Consider the following 14,065-nt stretch of genomic DNA (forward strand, 5'->3'; position numbering starts at 1 on the left):
GTATTCTCATCATCTATATTCTTCTGTTGCACTTCGGCTCAAAAGCATGGACTTTGTTCTCTTTCCAGTGAATTCCTGAATATGGTAACAGGGTAGGCAGCAAAGGGAAACATGAAGAGAGTATATTTAATCATACCTCATAGTGGTGATTCAATTATCTCAGGTAGTTGGTTTACTCAGATTACTTCCAGTGTGCATTTCAAAAGCTAGCCCCATTGTACTATTTTGTTCTTTAGGCCCAAGTGATTTTTTTTTTTTTTGCTTTATTTTAATTAAGAGACATTATTTTTTTGAGGTTTAGGGTTATAAATTGAGCAGAAAGGACAGGAAGTACCTACCTGTTTCCTCTCCCTCCCTCACCCTTAGTTTTCCAGTTATTAACATCTCACACTGGTATGGTACGTTTGTTACAACTGATGAACTAATATTGATACATTACTATTAACATAGTTAACGTAAGAGTTCACTTTGTGGGGGCGCTTGAGTGGCTCAATCAATGAAGCATTTGCCTTGGGCTCAGGTCAGAATCTCGCTCGGAGTCCAGGGATTGAATCCTGCACTGGGGGCTCCCCGCTCAGCAAGGAGTCTGCTTCTCCCTCTGCCCCTCATCCCATTTGTGCTATCTCTCTCATTCTCTCTCTCAAATTAATCAATAAAATGTTTTTTAAAAAGGTGTTTTGTGTTACACAGTTATGTGGGTTTTGTCAAATGTGTAATGTCATACATCCACTATTACAGCAATTTTACTGCCCTAAAAATCCACTTTACTCCCCCCTAATTATTCCTCCCCCATCCCCTCCCCATCCTCTAGCAACCACTGATCTTTTTTTCTCTTGGTTTAAATTATGATCAAATATGCATAATATAAAATTTATAATCTTAATAATTTTAAGTGTACAGGTCAGGAGTGTTAAGTACATTCACCTTGTTGTGCAGTCAATCTCCAGAATACATCCAACTATTGAAGGACATTTGGTTACTTCCAGTTTTTGGCAATTATGAATGAAGCTGCTATGATAGTTGTGCACAAGTTTTGTACAGACATAAGTTGTCAACTCATACCTAGCAGCACAACTGCTGAGTCATTTGATATGACTCAGTTTAGCTTTGTAAGAAACTGCCAGACTGTCTTCCATAGTGGTTGTACCATTTTACATTCCTGCCAGCAATGTGTGAGTCCCTGTTGCCCCACAACCTTGATATAGCCTTTGGCATTGTGAGCATTTTATATCTGAGTCATTCTGATAGGTATGTGATGGTATCTCTGCTATTTGAATTTGCAATTCATAATTGTATATTATATTGCACAAGTGGCTTTTCATATACTTATTCTCTATCTTCATATCTTCCATGGTGAGCTGTCATTTCAGATAGATCTTTTCCCACTTTTCATTGGATTGTTTGTTTTCTTATGGTTGAGTTTTTAGAGTTCTTTGTATACTGTAGATATGAGTCCTTTATCAGATATATGTTTTGCAAATATTTTCCCCTAGCATGTGGCTTGTCTTTTCATTCTCTTAAGAATGCTGTCTTGCCGAACAGAAGTTATAACTTTAATGAAGACCAACTTATCAATCTTTCACTTCATGGATCATGCTTTTGTTAATGTTATCTAAAAAGGCATCATCAAATCCAAGGTTACCCAAATTTTCTCCTATTCTAGGAGTTTTATAGCTTTGCATTTTACATCTAGGTCTATGACCATTGTGACTTAATTATTATGAAAGGTATAATGTCAGGGTCTAGATTCATTTTCTGGCATGTGGATGTCCAATTGCTCCAGCACCATTTATTGAAAAGACTCATGTGTTTCATAAAGTTCCTTCAACTTTTTCTGCTTCAAATGTTGACTGAATAAGATGTTTAAGTCCAGTCTGGATCGTGGATCTCTATATCATTTTGATACTGTACACAAAGAGTGGCCTTTCTAGTAATAAGAATGTATGGGTCAGTCACAGACAAGGGTAAAGAAAAATATTATTGCCCACTTCAGATAAAGTACTAAGAATCTTTAAGAATTCAATATTTTTAAATTAAGATATCTAAGCTTTCCTATTAATTTTTTAAGTCTTCTTGCCAAAAACCACAATAAATTACAGTTTGGAAAAATCTGCAATGTCTATGCTATTTCAGTAATAGACAAAATATACAATCAAGAACTTTTTTTCTATATGTTGGCAAATCGAACTCCAATAAAATATATATATGCATATATATATTTTATACATACATATATACATAAAAGAACTTTTTTTCATTAAAAACTTCATTGAGGGGCAGCCTGGGTGGCTCAGCAGTTTACCGCTGCCTTCAGCCCAGGGTGTGATCCTGGAGACCTGGGATCAAGTCCCACGTCGGACTCCCTGCATGGAGCCTCCTTCTCCCTCTGCCTGTGTCTCTGCCTCTCTCTCTCTCTCTCTCTCTCTCTCTGTGTGTGTCTCATGAATAAATCAATAAAAAAAAAAAAAAAACATTGAGCAAGAGGCACCTGGATGGTGCAGTCAGTTAAGCATACGGTTTCACTTTTGGTGATCACATGGTCCTGAGATAGAGCCCCAAGTCAGACTCCACCCTCCATAGGGAGTCTACTTGATATTCTCTCTCCCTCTCCTTCTGTCCCTCCTCCCTCCCACACTAGCTCACTCTCTAAAATAAATAAATACATCTTTAAAAAACGATTTTACTTATTTATTCATGAGAGACACAGAGAGGCAGAGACATAGGCAGAGGGAAAAGTAGGCTTCCTGTGGGGAACCTGATGCAAGACTCGATCCCAGGACCCTGGGATTACAACCTGAGCCAAAGGTAGATGCTTAACCATCGAGCCATCCAGGTGCCCCAATAAATACATCCTCAAAAAATAAGAATTTCATTAAGCAAAGCAATCACTGGTTTCAGACACACTGAATAGTAGGTTTTAAAACATTTTTTAAAATATTTTATTTATTTATTCATGAGAGACACACAGAGAGAGAGAGAGGCAGGGACATAGGCAGAGGGAGAAGCAGGCTCCATGCAGGGAGCCCGATGCGGGACTTGACCCTAGGTCCCCAGGATCATACCCTGGGCTGAAGGCAGTGCCAAACTGTTGAGCCACCCGGGCTGCCCATGTTTTAAAAGATTTTTTATCCTTTTATTTATAAAAAAGCATAAAGCTAATTTAAGGAGATTGAAATTCACCTTTTATTCCATGAATATCATAGAAACTTAGCTTACAAAACATTTTGACATAGCTATTAATACCGATGGTACTCTAGATGTGGTCCACAGACTACTAGCATCACTTGGGAATCGGTTAGAAATGCAAATTATTAATTCCCACCCTAACTTTGGGGATGGGTCTGGCAATTTCTGTTTTAACAAATATTCCTGGTAATTCTGCTGCACTCTAAAGTTTGAGAACATCTGATCTATTCTATATGACCAGCTCCACCACCCTTTGAAGTCAAAGAAATGTGTGCTGTGATCATTACGTCAGATTTCAATCTATTAAGAGATGGGCTTTAAAAGGCTTCCTCAAGAAATTTAAGATGGAAAAAAAAAAAGAAATTTAAGATGGAACTACCCTACATTGTACATGTAGGTAACTACATTACCTACATTCCAGTAATCGCACTACTGGGCACTTACTCAAAAAATACAAAAACATTAATTCAAAGGGAATGTTGTTCCCCTATCTTTATTGTAGCATTGTTTACAATAGCCAAACTGTAGAAGCAGCCCAGTGCCCATCAAATGATGAATGGATAAAGAAAATGTGAGACAGATTTCATTTAGATAGATAGATAGATAGATAGATAGAGCTAGAGAATATAATACTAAGTGAAATAAGTCAGAGAAAGACAAACACCATCTGATTTCACTCAGATATGGAATTTAAGAAGCAAAATGGATGAACATAGAAGAAAAAAGACAGAGAGAGAAGCAAACCAGAAAACTGTCAACTATAGAGAACAAACTGATGGTTGCCAGAGAAGAGACAAGCGGGAGGTTAGGGGAAATGGGATAGGGATTAAAGTGTACATTTATCATGATGAAAAAAAAAAACAAAATTTAAAAAAAGAAAAAAAAAGATCCTATAGGGAGGCTAAAGAATAAAGAAACAGCAGTGCCACCTCCCTCGTCAGGACAGGGAGACATTTCTGGTACCATGACAGAGCTGTTGAGACCTGCCTCCTGCTTCAGACTCCCACTAACTCACAGCCAAGTGCTATGCAGAGGAGGTTCTAGTGTGAACAAAGACCATGTCACTAACAACAACTATGGCCACCAACACCGCCAATTTGGATCCCCTCTAAGAAAAGTGGTAGCAGAAGGAAGAAGGCAGCCCTCACGTAGGCACATGGGGCAGCCATGGAGGAAGCAGGGGTATCCAGAAGGTAATAAGGCCAGGCCCAGGGACCTACAGGTGGATAGAGGACACTGCCTGCCTCTCTGCAGCCTCCAGGCTTCCCTCTCCTCAACTCGCCTCACTCTCAGCACTGGCCTCCTCCTGTGTCCTTGGAGCTCCCTCCCTCCGCATCTCTTGGCCTCTGTACTCTGGGTTTCTCTCCCACCTGTGCTCTTTGCCCCACATTCCACATAAGTCAGCCCTTTCTTCCTTCTGGTCTCAGATGGATGTCAGGTCCTCAAGGACCCCAGACGTGGTTTGATCCCCCATCCCATGCTCTCAGATGTATCCAGGATGCCTCGCCCACAGATTGTAAACTCTGTAAGGACAGGACTTGGGCTTGTACAGCTTATTATCAGTATGTGCAGGATGCAGGAGGGGACAAGAATGCATTACTGTTAATGTGAACATAACCCCAGCCTAAAATCTGGGTGTATGTTTACAAAAGAAACTCAAGCCTTCCAGTACATTCCATTCCCTGCTTCCAGGCTCACCAAGAACAGTGTGATTTAATGGGTTCCCTACAGAGCTACCAACAAAGAAAGGCTGCCCTGACTAAAGGCTGTGGGTGCCCAATTCTTTTAAGTGGGTCTGACTTTCACATTATAAGTAATAAAATACCAATATGACTCCAGTTTGGGAGAGACTCAATCTTGGTGAACTGACAAACCGACTTCTGCTTCTCCAAAGACCAAAGACTCTGGATCTTAGCAACTTCATAAAGGAGACACCGTCCTCTCCAGCTTATCTGGGCAGCTAAACAGTATATTCCCTTACAATGTCACTCACTAAATGGACTTTTAATTTCCGCAGGCGTTATAAATCCAGAAGAGAACAGCACCATGGACTAGTCTTTATCTATGTTATATAGTGAATTATTATTGGTCTGACAGCCAAAATGAGCAGGATTCCAGTAGCAAAGAAGAAAGCTCACGCATTTATTGCCTCTGAGACTAGATGGTTGGTATTAGCCTTGTGCTTTTAAAACTATACAACAACCAAGGTGCATTTTAGCATTCTCCCACTAAAGTGGCTATAAGTTTTACTTCACAGGCTTTCTCAAAATATCTTTTTTTTTTTTTTAATGATTAGATGTGATCCAATCAAAAGGAAACCAAAGCTTAACGATTTCGATATAATAGGTGGATCATGAGGCAATTTCATTTCCAAACACTAAGGATTTTCTTTGAATTGTGGACATGGTTACACGATTAGAATTGAAACATGATTAAATCTTAGGCATGCAAAGTGCATGTGATACTGAACTACACCCTAATAAATAGTGGCAAATGAGGTTGCTGATTTAACATCAGATTTCATATAATTAAATTAAAAACTGACTTTAATTTTAATTAAATACTTGCTGGGTTTCACTTAAAAACATAACATTTCTGTAAAATTACTCCAAAGTTTAGCTATATAAGTATTTGAAGAGTTTTAGGGAGAAACACATTTTTTTTTCTATTTAACTACTTTAATATGACAGAAGAATCACACCTGTTTAAAAGAGTCGACAGAGGTTTTAGGGAGACATATTTACTGAAAGGAAGCAAACACATACTGAATATAACAATCAATACAGCGATAGGCCTCTTGTTCAACCCGAAAGAATGATTAGTTCTTTTAGTTAACGGGAACTTAAAATTCAAAAGGGAATTTTAAAATAATAAATTAATTAAACAATTTATTTTGAACTGTAATGATGTAAATGTACATAATTCTCTCATTTCATGTATGGCCAGTCTTTTCTTAGAGTGTAGGTCTGCTGATCAGAGGTCCCATTCCTTCGTTTTGCATCAACCTCACCTACTTATGCTTTTTCTCCAACTTCTGGTTTAGATTTCCTCCAATCCCATTGTAATTTTTTTCAGCTGACTTGCTTACCTTAATGCAATAGCATTATTTTCTTTTTCTTTTTCTGAAGCAGCTCACCTTTAGTGTTTCCAGAAAATTCATTTAAATTTTTGTAGGACAACCCCCTCTCTCCATCCCCGACTCAATTTCACCAATTTTCTTGGTAGGGTAATTTTGCAAACGAATTAAATTGCAAACACAATTGGCATAAATAGGGTTGAGGACATATAGAGATGACTCTTCTAGGCAGACAATGCTATTGCGCATAGCTTGGGGTGGACATTAGGTAGGATGTTTTACTGAATTAAAAGAGAGTATTAGTTGGTCAACTGTGTTATTTTTAAATGTTTCCACAGTAAATAAAGATTTTCTGATTTGGAAATAAAATAAATAAAAGTGTACTTCATGCTAAGAAAGGATTATCCAGTATAGAACTATCGAAATTTATAAAAACAAGTAACAGGGTATTTGTTTTAAAAAGCCATTCCTTACTTTGTAAAAGAATTCATCTCATAGCCTCTTTAGTAAGTACAAACCCCAAAATGTTATAAAATATTCTATTTATGGCATTTCAATTAATATGCAACATTTAAAAGAAAAACATTCTTATTATAATAAGTTACATTAGCGTACAGGAAGTCTGTTTAAAAACAAATTCCTACACAAATTACTATGTTTAAATATGCACTGAAAATTTATGGTTATTACAAGTTTTCTTGCCATTTAGCTTTTTAAAACTTGATTTCATCAATATTAAATTGTTTTAATAACAGAATATTTTGAAAATAATCCATAGATTATCCATTCATAAGCTGTGTCTACATATACAAATAAAATGGAAAAAAGAAAAAGACAATCTGAGTAAAAATGTAAAACTTTTCTTTGGGCTGTAAAAAAAAGCCTGGATTATTTTAAATTGCATATTTGCTTTACTATTTAAAGAAACAGTAATTTGGATTTCATGGTTCATTGAAATAACCTGAAAAACATGGATTCACACTAAAAATAAAGATCATAAAAAATCATAGCTTTGAATCTTAAGAAACAGAGGTTTTCCAATCATAGCATTTATTTCATGCTATGTCCATAAAAGTTTTATTTTACAAAGTATTATACTAAGGAAAAATAAAGCACAAATAATCGAAAGGGAATATCCAGCCAATAACCCATGAGGGGACACATGTTTTCACTGTCATGAACACCCCCATCTCATGATTTTGTAAAGGAATCTGTCTTTGCTCTTGCAACAGAGCATAAATACCTAGTTTAAGAGAAGACTATATTTAAATTTTATAAAATACTATAATAAAAAATACTATAATAAATATATTCCTAAATATTGAAAAAAATGTTTTATCAAATCAGCAAGTGAAGCTCATTCTCCATATACTGGCATCCCAAATATGGAAAATATATTAATATCTCATTATTAGATGATAAATTATACAAAGATGGAAGGTTTTTTTTTAAGTGATAAAACATGAAATGAGAAGCAATTTCTGAAGCCTTTCTCTTTCAAATGCTGTCAGGTTGATGTGGCCACAGGTAATTAAGCAGAAGGGTAAAAATCACCCACAGATTTTATGATAATGTTCACATAAGTACACCAAATGACCACATACTATGGCTTCTCAGAAATAAATTCAACATTTAAACACTGTTATCCAGACCTGATGCTGCAATGAAAGAAGAAGTACAAACTGGAAAAAGAAAAAAAAACAAAACAGGAGCTCATTGCTGTCTTTTATTTCCCACACTGTGGAATAATTTTTTCCATTCCCAAGATGATTTAAGTTGACAAATTGGTTCTTCTGGTTGCCTAGCTTTCTGACCTCGAAAAGTCCATTTTCCAACTCCTGTCTTATCCAGCTGTTGACAGGCTAATGCCACCAACCAATGTAATAAAAGCTCCAAGGGGTTTAGGATTAGGATAGGGAATTGTAACAACAGTAGAATAATTAGATGTGAAGTCTGCCCAACTTTTAAGACCTGATCTTATCTCTAAAAGAGAACAAATAGAAGAAGAAAAAAAGAGAGAGAGAACAAATAGTTCTCTGGAAGGAGGTTAATGTATATTCCATTTCTCCCAGGGTATAACACCGTGGAGCACTGCTCTAGGAAAAAACAAAAAACAAAAAAACAAAAAACAAAAAAACCTGGTAGCTCTTCTCGAAAGTCGATACAATTTAAAGGCACTCTCTACTCTGATACAATTTTTCTTAGAAACAAATGTCCAATTTTCTTTTCTTCACAGAGCTACAAGTCAATAAGCCTCATACAGCTACTTGCTTTCAGATTCTAAGATATTTGGGGCAATGTCTGCCATGGATGCAGACAGAAAAATGGGTAGTTGAGAAATCAGACGTCTGCCCCTCCATATACGTCTTACACAGCGCCCAGGGCGGGTCCACATCCCATAGTACCCAAGGACATAGGTCAGACCTGCACCCACCTTAGATCATTTACTGACCTACCAAAGGCTCAGTTTCCTCATCTGTAAAGTGGGGTATTATCTACAATAGTACTCACGGATGGGTGGGGAGAGGCGTTAATATGTCTGTAAAGCACAGTACTGGAAGTAGAGCAAGTACTCAATAAAATGTTCACCTATTTTTTACTGCCCTATTCTCAGACCCTAATTGAAGCCTATAAATGAAAGTCTCCCATTTTAAAATTACCTTTGATTAATCATTATGTTCTCAGTATCATATCAAATCCTGTAAGAAAGAGTAGTGATTACAGTTATCCATCCAATACAGAAATACAGCTCTGGGTAATTACCCTCTTCTTAGGATTCATGCTATCCCTCTGGTTTTATGTATGGGGTATGATTAAACTATATCCATTTCTGTTATTAATATCTGGAAGACATGTACGTCTTATTGAGAGAAACAGTCTGTTGTTAATGTGACAGCAATCATATCTTGATATATTATGCAGTTTTGATTAACTAAGGCTTTTCTTCTTTCTTTCTGTCCTGATAGTATGGAATATTTATGATCACATTTATAACAATCCACCAAGAGTAATTAGAAAAACTCAAATGTAAAACTTAAATACATACACATAATAAGCACATACTTATTTAGTATATAATATAAAAAAGCAAATCTACTGGCTGAAATAAAACTTTTTTTCCGTTTTTATTTTTTGTATATTTTTTATTGGAGTTCTATTTGCCAACATATAATGTAACACCCAGTGCTCATCCTGTCAAGTGCCCCCCTCAGTGCCCATCACTCAGTCACCCCATCCCCCTGCCCACCTCCCCTTCCACTACCCCTTGTTCGTTTCCCAGAGTCTCTCATGGTTTGTCACCCTCTCTGATTTTTCCCACTCATTTTCTCTCCTTTCCCCTACAATCCCTTTCACTATTTTTAATATTCCCCATATGAGTGAAACTGTGGAAGGAGGCTTGGTGTCCATCGAAAGATGAATGGATAAAGAAGCTGTGAGATACACACACACACACACACACACACACACACACACAGAAATAAAACATCTATTATTCTTCAGGTGACCTCACTCCCTTATAATTTACACTTCTCTGTAGGTCAATACCATAGGAACTTTTATACGACTAAGGAAATGAAGAACTAGTTGAATATAATTGAGCCTAGCATAGGCCATTGAATGTAAAAGACACTTCAACAGCAAATCAAATAAAAAACCTAAAAAATATTCATAAACCTCCTTTTTCATACTCAGCACTGTACTTGGAAAAACAGGGAATTCAGAAAAACTCAAGATGAGCCCTGCTCTCAAGGCACTTAATGGGAGCATCTATTAAAATGAACAGAAAGTGCTCGAGACGATGACAATAGGTCCCTGGAGAGGGAAGGCATACCATACACTGGCTGGAACAGATGAGGATATGTTCCATGAAAGGGCCAGGACCAGCAGTCCCAGACGGGACACATAGGGCCATGATCAGGTTTGCTGTGGGATGAAGAGAGAGGCCTAAGAAAACAGATCATGGTTTGCATATTCTTACAAGTTATTTCCACCTCACTGAAACACATACACACACACCTTCCAACTGTTTTAGCCGATTCATGCTTTATTCTGGCATATGTTTATTACATCATTGACAATGAATTTGTTTTATAAATGCCCTAACCTCCAAAAGACTGTAGCTATAAGCTTTTATTGGCATTGAGTCAAGGCTTTGGAACCCACATTCCTAGGTGCCCTAAAGTGACAACTAAATATGCAATTTTCTCAACTAAGAGTTAGGAATCCTTCTAATCAATCCAGCCATCCTACAACGTATTAAGGTTTTGATGGAAATGACTCTAGCTTTGAAGTCCAAAGGCCAGACTCCACCAGCAATTCTACCATTATTCTAGGTCATTTGCTTCCTTTTTCAGAGACATGCTTGTCTCCCTGCAGGTAGTTCTAGTGGAGTGCCACCATGTGTCCCTCCCCCATCACATCCTCAGAAATGGGGACATAATCTAAAATTATGATACCCGTCCCCTGGCCACAGCAATGAGAGCTTCACATGACCCAAAGCAGGAAAATCAGGTTGTTTCCTGTTATTTTAAATACTGCCACAATATACAGGAGAAAACTCTGCTCTTTTCTTATTGGGATGGCTAATCTGGAATAGGCTCCCTTGCTACTCTTAATAAAATTCTTAACTGCCTCAGGGACCTGGTGGAGAAAACACAAAGCAGATGCACAATTGTATACTAGCTTGTAATCTTCTTTTGCCATTGTAGGAGAGAAAGGAGAAAGGAGAAACACTGACAGAAAAGCCAAGCCAAGTGTCCTGGCCATTCTGATGAGGCACCAAATCCACTCCTTGACTTCTCAGTCGTATCGATCAATCAATCTCTCTCTCTCTCTCTCTCTCTCTCTCTCTCTTTTAAGGTTGCTTAAACTAGTTTCAACTGGGGATTCTGGCCTTGCACCTGAGGGCATCCTAACACACAAGAACTTTGAAATTAAACTTCTTCAAAGCTCAGTTTTCCTCATTATCACAAAATTCCTCCCACTAAGATACTCTCTAAAGCTCCTTTCATATAATCATTTGTTTCAAATTATGTAATTATCCTATACTTTAGAACGGTATAAATATTTGTAACTAATTCTTTCAACTGGACACTTGGGAAAAAGCTGCTTTCTGCAGCAAGTTCTGATTTTCCAACTGCCTGTGGATACGGATACACAGAAGAAAGACCCCCCCAAATGCCAGTTGTTGATATAATAATGTAATATTTTTCTTGACCTTCTAAGATAGCTCATTTTAAGGATTAGTCTCCTTTCTTAGGGCAGTATCTGTTCCTGCCAATTATTCTTCCATTCTCTCATTCATCTTTCACTATAGACCACTGTATCTACCGCCACTATTCACCAAATAAATTACCCAGAAAATACTAGTTATTAATTTCCATTGAAAGATTTAGTAACTTGTATGTGGTTACAAGTCAAATAAAGCATAGTAACAAAGCTCTAATCCACCCATTAACATGTGGCAGCATTCTCGGGTTAAGTTAGCAAGCACTGATATATTCTAACTGGAAAATAAAACTAATGTAAAGACAATCTATTTGTTCATGGGAAATGAGTCAATGGAAACAACAACATAAGGACAGGATTTGCTTGCTCAACATACATAAGAACTAAAAGCATTTAGAATAGTGAAAGTCAATCAAATTAGAAAAAAATGCTTTGAAAGTGGAAATGAGATACCCAGTTTACATGGATCACCTGGAAACCAAGAAAATTTATTACAAGTTAAGTTTATTTAAGAAGATCAACTTTTCTGCTGTGAGAAAAGAGTTTATAATGATCATTGCCTGTGGAAGAATTTAATATTTAATTGAATTTAGAAGTGTTATTAATGAAATCTGTCTTGTACCAAGTGATTAAATCTAAAGAAAATCATTTTCTAAAAGACTATGAGAAATTCATATGCATTATGGACTACATAAATTATTGCTGAATCAAGAGAAAAAAATTAATACTTGGCAGACACAAGCATATCTGTTAATAAATCTAAAATTAACATAAGAATCAGCCTAATAATACTCAAATAACAAATGGATTAAAACTACGATTCTAATTTAAATAACTTAATACTGTAATGTAGCACTTTGTGATTTTTTTTTCCTCCAAGGACAGTCTACATAACATTCTCAACCAATGAAAACGAAGTTAAAATCATTAAAAGACTGGAATAGACATAAAACGTAAATTCTTACAAGCATTACCACTAGACCAAAGTTTAGGAAATTATAAGCCACTGAGAAGTTTATACAACACAGGGTCGGCAGAAACATGGATAGTTCTCAGACTTTGAAACTTAACTGTAGTCATATGGTATCTTTCTCCATTCCTGAAAACTTGAACCTTAGACCAAAATAATAAGTATACATTTAAAAAAGAAACAATTAGATTAATCACATAAAGTCAAAATTGTTAATCTGCAACTTCTGTCTTCCAAAAGAGTTTCTGCTTATACATGCAATGTTCTTCATGAGACATTTACTCTGGACCTTGTTCTACTAATCCGGTTTTGCTGTGTCTCTCCAATAAATGTGATTAACTGGGTGTTTAGAGGTGGGATAGAGGAAACAAATATCCTGTGAAGTTTTAACTAATAATATTTGTTTTGTTTGGTTGACTTTTTTTTTTCTCATCTTCAAATCAGAGCTGAAATGGGTAAAAGACATTTTAGCATTAATAAATGTGTAAAGAACTTTAAATACCTATTCTGGTAAAAGCAAAAAAAAAGTCCTTCACGCTTAAATTACTACCAAAACCTTATTTGATGGTGAGGTTGGCCAAAATATAAAATTATATTTTTTAATACTGATCTGGTTCACTTATGGAATCATGTATCACATTAATGCAAAGCACAGAAAAGTTTCAAAAGTAGTAAATGCATTCCCTTGTATGAAGCTCTATGACACACAGTGTTTAATATTTGCACTCAAGTCCAAAACCATAATGGCATTTTCAACAAGTTCATCTTGCTTATTAATGTCCTAATTCCCTTCTGAGATTTTTAAAATATGTACTTATTTGATAAGAACTTCCTATTTCCCCCCAAAGAATCTTTAATGGAGTAGAAGAGAGAAAAAGTTCTTCAGATTTCTCCAGCTGTACACAGTGCCTCCTGCCTCCGAAGGCCCTCAGCAGGTAGCAGGCCTTCTGTCCCAAATGGACATTGTTATGAGAAGCTCCTGTTCCCTCTGAGGCTGCAAGAACCTCAAGAAAATGCAAGCCTTTCATTCATGTTAGCCCCACTACTGCCTGGTAAAGGGACTCTCAACTCTGAGATACACAGTGTTTTTGCATCCTTGAGGGAATACACAAAATGAATATAAACATGACAGGGAAGATTGGTTGTACTTGAAAATACATGGCATCATAGAATGATGATGTAATGATCAATTCCATTCATTGATTTGAAAATGATTTTAACTTTCCAGCAAAACACAGTCTTGGGAGAACCAAATGAGGCTTCAACTGAGCCATCTCCTTAGAGCAATCTACCTCCTCCACCTGGACTACTCATTTGTCCAGGCTGTCACCCAGCCAACTGAGAATGCCTACTATACTCTGAGTCCTGCAGACATTCATGGGTATACAAAGAAGAACCTGTTATAAGCAAGGTCCCAGCTCATAAAGACCAACTGCTCTCATTCTAAATGTGAGGCACCCAGGCAAAAGCTTTTGAAAGGCTCTCTTTCTCATGTGACTACACAGTCAGAAAATAGAAGCAGTTGTCCGGTGTGCACAGTCTCCAACATTCTCTTCTTTGCCATTCCTACCTCTCTCTAAACAAATGGAAGCTAAATGAGTCAT

At 36.8% G+C, this 14,065-nt stretch overlaps 1 protein-coding gene across 6 annotated transcripts in view; it reads right to left on the reverse strand.

Moving 5' to 3' along the window:
* Window positions 1-14,065, reverse strand: part of PTPRM (protein tyrosine phosphatase receptor type M) — a 779,952-nt gene that overhangs the window by 695,844 nt on the left and 70,043 nt on the right. The window lies entirely within an intron of this gene.

Source organism: Canis lupus, chromosome 6 (assembly GCF_048164855.1).
Source record: "Canis lupus baileyi chromosome 6, mCanLup2.hap1, whole genome shotgun sequence".
Taxonomy (NCBI): Eukaryota; Metazoa; Chordata; class Mammalia; order Carnivora; family Canidae; genus Canis; species Canis lupus.